Source organism: Scylla paramamosain, chromosome 11 (assembly GCF_035594125.1).
Source record: "Scylla paramamosain isolate STU-SP2022 chromosome 11, ASM3559412v1, whole genome shotgun sequence".
In the NCBI taxonomy this organism is placed as follows: Eukaryota; Metazoa; Arthropoda; class Malacostraca; order Decapoda; family Portunidae; genus Scylla; species Scylla paramamosain.
Genome location: NC_087161.1, coordinates 6550953 through 6562500, shown reverse-complemented (window position 1 = coordinate 6562500; position 11548 = coordinate 6550953). Strand labels below are relative to the sequence as shown.

General features: G+C 39.5%; 1 protein-coding gene across 1 annotated transcript in view; it reads right to left on the bottom strand.

Moving 5' to 3' along the window:
• The window catches only part of LOC135104891 (monocarboxylate transporter 13-like), a 189081-nt gene extending 184746 nt beyond the window's left edge, over positions 1 to 4335 (bottom strand). Inside the window, exon 1 of the mRNA XM_064012617.1 lies at positions 3389 to 4335. The gene's annotated coding sequence lies outside the window, so the exon portion shown is untranslated. The remainder of the gene's footprint in view (positions 1 to 3388) is intronic.
• Positions 4336 to 11548: the final 7213 nt, after the last annotated feature.

Genomic DNA, 11548 nt, shown 5'->3' with positions numbered 1-11548 from the left:
TGATACACCTTTAATTAAGCACCTCCACTTTTCGCTTTCGTTTTCTTTTTACTTTTCTATCACTTCATTTCAATTTTTCTTTTCTTTCCTTTTCTTTTATTCCCTTTTCTTTTTTTCTTTACTCTTTTATTTCCTCTTCTGCCCTTTCCTCTCCCTTTTTCTTTCCTTTCCTTTCCTCTTTTTCTTTCTTTTCCTCTCTTTCCTTTCCTTTCCTCTCTTTTTCTCTTCTTTCCTTTCCTCTCCGTTTTTCTTTCTTCTTTTCCCCTCTTTTATTTTCCTTTTTCTTTCCTTTCATCTCCCTTTTTCTTTCCTTCCTTTCCTTTTTCTTTCTTTCCTTTCCTTTCCTTTCCTTACACCACCTTACCTCACCTAACGTAACCTTTCCCTTCCTTTCCTTCCCTCAAATCAAGTAATACTGCTATTTTAAAGGTGTGTGTTCTGTCTTGTGTTTGTGTTCATCTTTCCGTGTACTAGTGTTTCTGTTTACCTGTGTATTTCCATCTAGTTTTCTGTTCACCTGTCTCTTTCAATCTGTCTATTTTCATCTGTCTACCCGTCTATTTTTACCTGGTCTTTGTTATTTATTTGAACGTCTATTTCTACTTTCATCTATCTGTTTACTTTCATCTGTTTATTTTTGTCTGTCTACCGCTCTATTTCTATATGTCTTTCTGTCTCTTTCTATCAATGTAACCTTGTATTCGTCTATGCATGTGTTCCCATCTGCTTGACCGTCTATTTTCAAGTATTTGTGTATTTTCTTATCTCCGTGTCTGTCTATCTAGTTGTTTATTCATATGTATCTGTATAGCTGTTTCCTTGTTTGTTTATTTCTGAGGTTACCTGTTTGTTGTTTTCTCAGGCTGTCTATTTCTGAAGCATCCTGTTTATTTCTTCTTCTACCTGTCTATTCTTTTTTTCGTTTGTCTTTACTTCCAAGACTATCTTTCTGTTTATGCCTGTCTGTCTGTTAGCGTCTTTACTTATTTCTGCGGTTAAACTCTACAAATTTCTATCTCTATAACAAGCTGTCTAATATATAAACCATCTATCTACTTCCACGATTATCTGTCTATTTATGCAGCTACCTGTCTTTTTGTGTGCCTGTCTATTCCTATCTGTCAGCTAATTTCTGCAGTTACCCCTATAAACATCTATGGCTGTCAAATATCTATACAACAAACTGTCTAATAACTTATACACCCGTCTATACATTTTCAACCCACTCCATTAGCCTCTATTTATATCTATTTGACTCACACTCACGTACGTTATCGACGGATGGACGCAGTGGGAAACTAACGCACACACATTTCATCATTTGTTTATACGCTTCCACTATAATATCTGCTTATGAATCGACCCAGTTTATCTCAACGTGTCAAGCGAAGGTGTTTATTTTACGGTATACGATCGCACCTGTCCCATCTCACTCCCTCTCTCACCTGCCCCGTCCTGTTTCCCTACGCACTTACCTATTTACATACCAGTCTCTCAAAATGTGCCTATGTTCTATGGTTGAAAGTAAAGAAAGGTAAGATATATTTTCTCACTCTCTACCTTACCTGCCCATCCTGTTTCCCGTTGTCCTTATCTATTCACACACCTGTCTATCGAAATGTGCCTGTGAGTTTAATTCGTCCATGCAAGGTGGGGAATATGTTTTTAAGGGAATATATTTTCATGGGAAGGGAATATTCATTTAAGTGACTCTGGTATTAGTTTGAGTAGCGTAAGTTTCGTTTTGTGATATTATCCAGATTATATGATTAGTATCTGTCTGTAAAAGAAAGTATTTTTAATGTGTAAATTGTAATAGTATTGAATTCTATATATGTGCTTCTTATTTTTGCGTTTTTTTTTTTAATGAGTGGCAGTTGTAAAGCCTTCATTGCATACTTATTATAATTTGGACAAAAAAGAAAAGCACAGTACTGTATCTATTAAGCAGAAAAGTACCTGTAGTCAATAAAACTATCTACCTATTTATCTATCCTATGGTCGAAGGTAAGGAAAGGTAACGTAAAATCAGGTAATCAACAATTTTCTCACTCTCTACTCTTACCTGTTTACCTATGCGCTCACCTATTTACGCACTTGCCACACACCTGTCTCAAGAGTAATGTGCCTCTGTCCTATGATGCAAGGGAAGAGGAAGGCAAGGTATGGAAAAGGTAAAAACCAGGTAAGGTATATTTTCTCCCTCTCTACCTGTCTGTTTACCTATTCACCCACCTGTCTATATCTATAAGGATGTATGTCTATCTAGTGATGAGAGAGAGAGAGAGAGAGAGAGAGAGAGAGAGAGAGAGAGAGAGAGAGAGAGAGAGAGAGAGAGAGAGAGAGAGAGAGAGAGAGAGAGAGAGAGAGAGAGAGAGAGAGAGAGAGAGAGAGAGAGAGAGAGAGAGAGAGAGAGAGAGAATGATAAGATGGGAGGAAAAAGGCAGGAAGTGAATGAAAAAGGTAGTGAGAAAAAGGAAGAAAGGGAGATAGAAGAGGGAGAAAAGGGAGGGAAAAGAAAAGGGCAGGGAGAAAAAGGAAAAAGGGAGAGAGATCAGTGAGGAGAATGAATAGAAAGAGAGAAAAGGGAGAAGAAAAAAAGAAAGGGAAGAGGAAAATACATCTATTAACAGTTATATCAAAAGTGAGAGAGGGAGACACAAGAGGGGAAAAAAATAGAAAACAGGAAAAGGGGAGAGAAAAGATAATTATATTAACAGCTATATTAAGTGAGAGAAAAGGAAAGAGAAAAAAGAAAAAGGAGGAAAGACAATGACAGGTAAAGCACAGGTGTTTTCATCGTGTTTTCTATCACAGTTATCTTCATTATCATTATTTTCTTTCTTATTCTTCCTCCTCCTTTTACCTCTTTCACTTCCTGCACCTGTTCCTCCTTTCCTCCCTCTCAGGTGTGGAGGAAGGAGAGGAGAATATGTGAGTGTTAAGAGAAGGACAATAAAAGAGGAGGAAGGAGAAGAGGAGGAGGAGGAGGTGATTGTTAACAGGAAAGAAGAAAAGAAGGAGGAGGAAGAAGAGGAGGCGGAGGAGGAGGAGGAAGTCACACCTGTGGAACGCTAATATATACACCTGTCTCTCTCTCTCTCTCTCTCTCTCTCTCTCTCTCTCTCTCTCTCTCTCTCTCTCTCTCTCTCTTGTTCTTCCAGCTATCGACACACACACACACACACACACACACACACACACACACACACACACACACACACACACACACACACACACACACACACACACACCTGATCCTTAAAAGCAAGATGAATTTCATACAGTCACGTACACACAGCACAAAAATGCACACACACACACACACACACACACACACACACACACACACACACACACACACACACACACACACACACACACGTACCTTCCGCCTGAGAAGATACAATATGAAGCCAATCCGAAAACACATCAGCTGTTGTTGTTGTTGTTGTTGTTGTTGTTGTTGTTGTTGTTGCTGTTGACTTTCTTCATTTCCTTCCCATCCACACTCCTTCTCAGATTCCTACATTTTCTTTTCCGTTTTTCATTTTGTCACATCTTTCATTTTTTTCTTTCCCTTTCCTCTCCTTTCCACTTCCCTAATTTTCTGTTTTCTCCTCTTCTTCTTTATTGCTATTCTTTCTTACTTCTTTCGATCACCATGGAATTTTTATTTTCATACTATTACTTTCCTTTTCCTTTCTTTTTCCCTGCCTCTCTCTTCTTTCAATTTCCCTGGGTTTGTCTGTTTAAAACTTCCTTCTTTACTTTCTTCTCTTTACTCCTCCTTTGTTAATAATAATTTTCTTTCTCTCTCTCTTCTTCCTTTCTCTCTCTCTCTGTTTATATCTACCTCGTCTTGTGCGTCGACTGAAGTCTGTATTTTTCTTCTTTCCCTCCTTTTTTTCTTTCGCCTTTTTTTTTTTCGTTTAAGTCCAAGTTTTTTTTTCTCTTTAGTGTATTTTTAGCGTTCGTTTAGACTCAAACACTCAACGCTTCAATCTCGCGGCGTGCGTGGAGGCGCGGTGAGACAGAGTGAGAGAGCGGGAGAGAGCGAGGATATGAGAGTGAGTGAGAGAGTGAAAAGATAGAGAGGAATGTATGAATGAAAACTGAAAATAGGGCATGAGATAATAGCAACGAAAAAACAAAGAAGAGGTAGAGAAAGAGAGGCAAGCTGAGAGATAAGGGGAGGGAAAAGTAAAGAGAGAAAGAGACAGAGAGAGGAGAGAGAAGGAGAGAGAGAGAGAGAGAGTGAAAGAGAGATAACCGAGGCACGGGATTTCCACACGTGTTGGCGCAAGGAGGAGTGGGACTCAACTGATGCTTGCCGCCCTGCCTCTCTCTCTCTCTCTCTCTCTCTCTCTCTCTCTCTCTCTCTCTCTCTCTCTCTCTCTCTCTCTTTACGCTTCTTTTCAACGACTTTCTTCGATTTTCTTCGTGTAAATCTTGAGAAAATTGTTTATCTATGAGACAGAGAACGAGAGAGAGAGAGAGAGAGAGAGAGAGAGAGAGAGAGAGAGAGAGAGAGAGAGAGAGAGAGAGAGAGAGAGAGAGAGAGAGAGAGAGAGAGAGAGAGAGAGAGCGCATTGACTTTCTCGCCACTGACAGTTCACCTGTCCACATCTTTAAAAAAAAGTGACAACATTAGATTCTCTCTCTCTCTCTCTCTCTCTCTCTCTCTCTCTCTCTCTCTCTCTCTCTCTCTCTCCTCCCTTTTTCCAATTAATCAAGTTCTCATTCAATTTCTTCTTGTATCTCTGCCTCTTTATCTCTGTCTACGTGTGTGTGTGTGTGTGTGTGTGTGTGTGTGTGTGTGTGTGTGTGTGTGTGTGTGTGTGTGTGTATTAATGCATGGATAATAATGTATGTACGTACCTTGCTCTCTCTCTCTCTCTCTCTCTCTCTCTCTCTCTCTCTCTCTCTCTCTCTCTCTCTCTCTCTCTCTCTCTCGCTCAGCATTCATCATAACCCGGTGTTCCTCATTAAGGTCAAATCACTGTGTTTAATTGAGTCTGTCTCGACCCAAGGGAAGGAAAGAAAGGAAGCAAGGGAAGGGAAAGGAAAAAAAAAAGGGGGAGGAAAATGAAAGAAGGTATTTTCGTCTTGTCGGTCTGGGGAAAAAAAGTGAACAAAAAAAAGAGGAGGAAAAATAAGGAAGGTATTGTCTTATAATGAAAACTCTTGCTTGTTGTTGTTGTTTGTCTGTGTGTGTGTGTGTGTGTGTGTGTGTGTGTGTGTGTGTGTGTGTGTGTGTGTGTGTGTGTGTGTGTGTGTGTGTGTGTGTGTGTGTGTGTGTGTGTGTTTCATTCTTCGCCGTTTTAATTTCTTTTTTTCTGTTTTGTCTGTCGTTTTTTTTTATTTTTCTATTTTTCTTGCTTCTTTTTTCATTCTTTCCCTTCTTATTTATCAATCTCTATTTCTTATTCTTTCTACTTATTTATCATCGTCTCTATATGTTTTACGTCAATTTGTTTTGTGTATCTACCCGTCTATCTACTCCAATCGATTTCTCTCTCTCTCTCTCTCTCTCTCTCTCTCTCTCTCTCTCTCTCTCTCTCTCTCTCTCTCTCTCTCTCTCTCTCTCTCTCTTATATCTCTACCATTATTTACATTCTCCTTATCCTCTTTATCCTTCTGTCTCTTCCTTCTATACTTTTCTATCACATTCTTACTGTTTTATGTTAATTTTCCTTTACTTTCCACCGCTCTTACTGTTCAATTTTCCTCTGTGTCTGTCTGTCTGTCTGCCCTCCACTCGGTTAGCCAGTCGGTCAGTCAGTCTGTCTGTCTGTTCGTTTGTCTGCCTGTCTATCGATCTGCCTATTAGTTCGTCGGGCTGTCTGTGTCTATTTTTTTGTCTGTTTATTTGTCTGTCCAACCCCCTCCCCTCCGTCTCTCTCTCTCTCTCTCTCTCTCTCTCTCTCTCTCTCTCTCTCTCTCTCTCTCTCTCTCTCTCTCTCTCTCTCTCTCTCACACACACACACACACACACACAAATGATTGACCGAGGCAAAAACAAGACGATGACTTCACAGAATTGAAGTCATTTCACCGAAAATTTGATGATGTCACGGCCTGATGTCCTGTCTGATTGGACGGCACAAACACACACACACACACACACACACACACACACACACACACACACACACACACACACACACACACACACACACACACACACACACACACACACACACACACACATTGAGCTCTTCTAATTAATCCAAATGTTTTCATAAGATACCTATTAAGATTTCATACATATATACACGAGAGAGAGAGAGAGAGAGAGAGAGAGAGAGAGAGAGAGAGAGAGAGAGAGAGAGAGAGAGAGAGAGAGAGAGAGAGAGAGAGAGAGAGAGAGAGAGAGAGAGAGAGATGGGAGAGATACGGGGAAATACAGAAAATAAACTAAAAAAAAACAACTTGTGCACAGGAAGCTATACGCATTTACAAAAAAAAAAAAAAGAAAAAAGAAGAAGAAGAAGAGCACGAAGGAATGACGGGAACAGAGGAACGAGAAGACGTAGGAACTTTTTCGTGCCATAAAACACTATTATTGCTTTTATTCTTTAGAGTAGAAACAGTAACGTGGCCATTTATAATGAAAGTAATGACAAACACTGATGTGGCTGTTAACCCATTAGCTGCCAATGTTCCCATTTGGGAACACATATTAATATGCTATTATTATCAATGAAACATGCTTGTAGGGGGAGATCGTTCTTCCTCATGTTTGAACAGGATCATTTTGCACCAGTCATCGTGCGTAAACATGTCAGGCTGCCGCCTTCTGTGCTCAGTGGGAAGTTGAACTTCACTGAATTCACACCTCCCTCGGAGCTCTGTAAAACTTGTTGATATCGGTAAGTAATACTGAGTGCAGTTTACTGATGTACATACAGAATTACTGATGAATATGCTATCTATTCATGAATATGCCCAAAAATATTTTATTTGTTTTTTAAAGTTAGAATATTACTGACTGAAACTAATTGTTCCCAAATGGGAACAATGGCCAGATTTGGAGACACAGTCGTAGGGTTGTATACTCATAATCATCTAGAAAAACATGAAGCATTACTTTTGTACTGAGTATTACAGCTAACCTATTTTCTTCTGTTATACATTTTGTAAACAATAATTATATATTATATTCTGTGTGTGCATATTTTTTGTATTATTACAGATGTATGTTTTCATTCAGTTTTTTCATTTTTACAGATGTCAAAGTTGCTCAGTCTCGCTGAGGCAGTGGCCTTAGTTTTAGAAGAGGATGGAGAGGAGATCAATATTCTTCCACCAGAAGAAGACCAGGCTCTTACTGATGAGGAGAATATTGATGATAACCTCCTTGAAGATTACTCTGAAGGCCAAGATGCTGAGCAAATTCTCCCTCGTGATGTTTGTGGCAGGGTAGAAGTTGCTGATAAGCTTGATACAGATGAAAGACCAACTGTATCACAAGGAAATGACACAGGCAGTGAAGGAAATAATAAAAAGAGGATGAAAAAGGCTCCTGCAAAGAAAGTGTCCTGGAAAAAATGTAAGAACACTAAAGTATTTCCTCAAAAAAATAAAATAAATCAATTGGAAGAAGACTACCCAAACTTATGCTCACTTTCTCCTGGGGAAATGTTTCTGAAGCTCTTCAATAATGACATTCAAAAACTGCTTGTTCAAGAGAAGCATAGGTGTTTCATCTGAGTAGAAAGGTTAAAAAATTTTCAATATGCCGTTTTTCTTTCTGAAAACAAGGTCTTTATAATTATTTTCTTTAATTGTGTTACAGCATTCAAAGAAATATAATTTATGTTATTTTGTATTTTTGCATTATAAAGGAACAATAAATGTTAAAAAAAAAATCATTTGTCGTTCTCTATTTAATGGATGTTATCATGGGATCCTGCCAATGTTCCCATTTGGGAACATGTCATATCTTGCAAATTAATTTATACTTCAATAAGTTTAGGTCATATATGACTTCAAGAACATCCCAAACCATCAAATTGAAAAAGGCAAGATGCTCATTTAATGATTAATATGGTTGGCACCAAATGGGTTAATATTATTACGTAATTAAAGCGATCATAAGAGCAGAGAGGAGCAATGACAGCAGCAGCAGTAGTAGTAGTAGTAGTAGTAGTAGTAGTAGTAGTAGTAGTAGTAGTAGTAGTGTTGTTGTTGTTGTTGTTGTTGTTGTTGCTGTTGTAGTAGTAGTAGTAGTGGTAGTTGTAGTAGTAGTGGTAGTAGTGGTAGTTGTAGTAGTTGTAATAGTAGTTGTAGTTGTAGTAGTAGTAGTAGTAGTAGTAGTAGTAGTAGTAGTAGTAGTTGTAGAAGTTGTAGAAGTTGTAGTGGTAGTAGTGGTAGTAGTGGTTGTGGTGGTAGTGGTAGTAGTAGTAGTAGTAGTAGTAGTAGTAGTAGTGGTAGTAGTAGTAGTAGCAGTAGTAGTAGTAGTAGTAGTAGCAGCAGTAGTAGCAGTAGCAGCAGTAGTAGTAATAGTAGTAGTAGTAGTAGCAGTAGTAGCAGTAGCAGTAGCAGTAGTAGTAGTAGCAGTAGTAGCAGTAGTAGCAGTAGCAGCAGTAGCAGTAGCAGTAGCAGTAGTAGTAGTAGTAGTAGTAGTAGTAGTAGTAGCAGCACCTCTACCACCACCACCATCAAAAAGGCAGCACACATTTACACAACAAAGCGAAGTGTCCCCTTATTGGCCCACCAGCCTGCACCTCTCCGCCAATAGCAGACGCGCCCCTGCCATACATACATACTCGTACATACATACATCAAATTCTGGACTCTTTCTTACACTTTTCTTGTGATTTATTTGTTATTTATCTATCTATTTCATTTCCTAGCGATCCCTGTGCACAAGCCTTTCTTTGAGCATGCCCCAACAAAAAAAAATAAAATAAAATAAAATAAATAAATAATAAAGTAAAATAAATGAAATAAATAAACAAGTGAATAAATAGATAAATAAATAAATAAATAAAGAAAGAAAGAAAGAAAATTAGGAGAAAATCACTAAGGAGAAAAGTAAGAAATGAGTATATTAAAAATAAGACACAAACGCAAACATGAGAAATGAACAGTGATAATTTAGCATTTTTATTTCTCATATCTGAAACGGTTTTCTATCTTTTTTTTTTCTATGATTATCTGTTTACTTTCTGTATTTTCTCTCCTTCAGTACTGCCTGCAGGGATTTAAGAATTTTCCGTTCACAAAATCACCTTCACAGAGATCTTCTAATAAATATTCTTTTTTTTACAAACCTCTCATTCTTTTTTACAAATTTTTCATTTTTTTATATTTTTTCTCTTTTAACGAAAAAAAAAACCCTCATGTACAACAAGTAAGGAGGAGGCAGTAGACACCTGCCGAAACGATAATTACTCCCAGTGAGGTCTAAACTCTAAAGCACTGTTCAGGGGGTGCTGTGAACTTATCATTAAACCCAGCTGTGACCTCACTGAACGTTTCCCTTTGTGTCTCACAACACAAAGGGGGCAGTCACAGCCTGCCCTCTAAAGACAACTCTCTTCCTCCACACAAAACTACAAGCACCTAATAACACACACACCCTTCACTCAAAAAATTTAAAATCATCATGGCGACTCCTACACCAGCCTCGGAGTCCCCATCTAGGGAGGGGACCATAAATGTCCCCAGGTCGGACTGCCTTTCTGTCGACGACCTTAAGTGTCTTGACACCCCCCTCAACTTTTTCTTCATTAACTTCTGCAACATTCGCGGTCTAAGATCTAATTTTCAATCTGTAGAACACCACCTCTCCTCTTCTAAACCTCATCTTCTTTTCCTCACTGAAACTCAGGTGTCTGAGGCAACTGACAGTAGCCCCTTTTCTGTTCCCTCCTACTTTCTCTATCCTCATTTTCGATCCAAAGCTGGATGCTGCGTTTATGTGCGCAATGACTTAACCTGCTCTTGTGTCCACGCTCTTGAATCTTCCGAGTTTTCCACCATCTGGCTACGACTACAGAGTCACTCTCATACTAAATTTATCTGTGCTGTATACCTTTCTCCTAACTCCTCTGACTATAAGAAATTCTTTGACTACTTAACTTCCAAAGTGGAGCACATTCTGACCCTCTTCCCTTTTGCAGAGATCTCCATTCTTGGAGACTTCAATGTTCACCACCAGCTTTGGCTTTCCTCTCCCTTCACTGACCATCCTGGTGAACTAGCCTACAACTTTGCTATCCTCCATGACCTAGGGCAATTGGTGCAACACCCTACTCGTATTCCTGACCGTCTTGGAGATACGTCCAACATTCTTGACCTTTTCCTGACCTCTAATCCTTCTGCTTATGCTGTCACCCTTTCTTCTCCGTTGGGCTCCTCCGATCACAATCTCATATCTTTATCTTGTCCTATCACTCCAATCCCTCCTCAGGATCCCCCTACGCGAAGGTGTCTCTGGCGTTTTGCCTCTGCTATTTGGGAGGACCTGAGGAGGTATTTTGCTGATTTTCCTTGGAATGACTACTGCTTCCGTGTCAGAGACCCGTCTTTGTGTGCTGAGCGCATAACAGAGGTGATAGTGTCTGGCATGGAGGCGTACATTCCTCACTCTTTTTCTCGTCCTAAACCTTCTAAACCTTGGTTTAACACAGCTTGTTCTCCTGCTATACATGATAGAGAGGTGGCCCACAAAAGATACTTAAGCCTTCCATCACCAGAATCTCAAGCACTTTATATTTCTGCCTGGAACCATGCCAAGTCTGTTCTCCAACTAGCCAAAAACTCCTTCATTAACAGAAAATGTCAAAATCTTTCAAGATCTAACTCCCCTCGTGATTTCTGGCATCTAGCCAAAAATAACTCCAATAACTTTGCTTCTTCTTCTTTCCCTCCTCTACTTCAACCAGATGGCACCACTGCTATCACATCTATTTCTAAAGCTGAACTCTTTGCTCAAACCTTTGCTAAAAACTCTACCTTGGACGATTCTGGGCTTGTTCCTCCCTCTCCTCCAGCCTCTGACTAGTTCATGCCACCTATTAAAATTCTTCGCAATGATGTTTTCCATGCCCTCGCTGGCCTAAACCCTCGGAAGGCTTATGAACCTGATGGGGTCCCTCCTATTGTTCTCCGAAACTGTGCCTCCGTGCTTGCACCTTGCCTAGTCAAACTCTTTCAGCTCTGTCTGTCAACATCTACCTTTCCTTCTTGCTGGAAGTTTGCCTACATTCAACCTGTTCCTAAAAAGGGTGACCGCTCTAATCCCTCAAACTACCGTCCTATTGCTTTAATTTCCTGCTTATCTAAAGTTTTTGAATGTATCCTCAACAGGAAGATTCTTAAACATCTATCACTTCACAACCTTCTATCTGATTGCCAGTATGGGTTCCGTCAAGGCCGCTCTACTGGTGATCTTCTGGCTTTCCTTACTGAGTCTTGGTCATCCTCTTTTAGAGATTTTGGTGAAACTTTTGCTGTTGCCTTGGACATATCAAAAGCCTTTGATAGAGTCTGGCACAAAGCTTTGATTTCCAAACTACCCTACTACGGTTTCTAT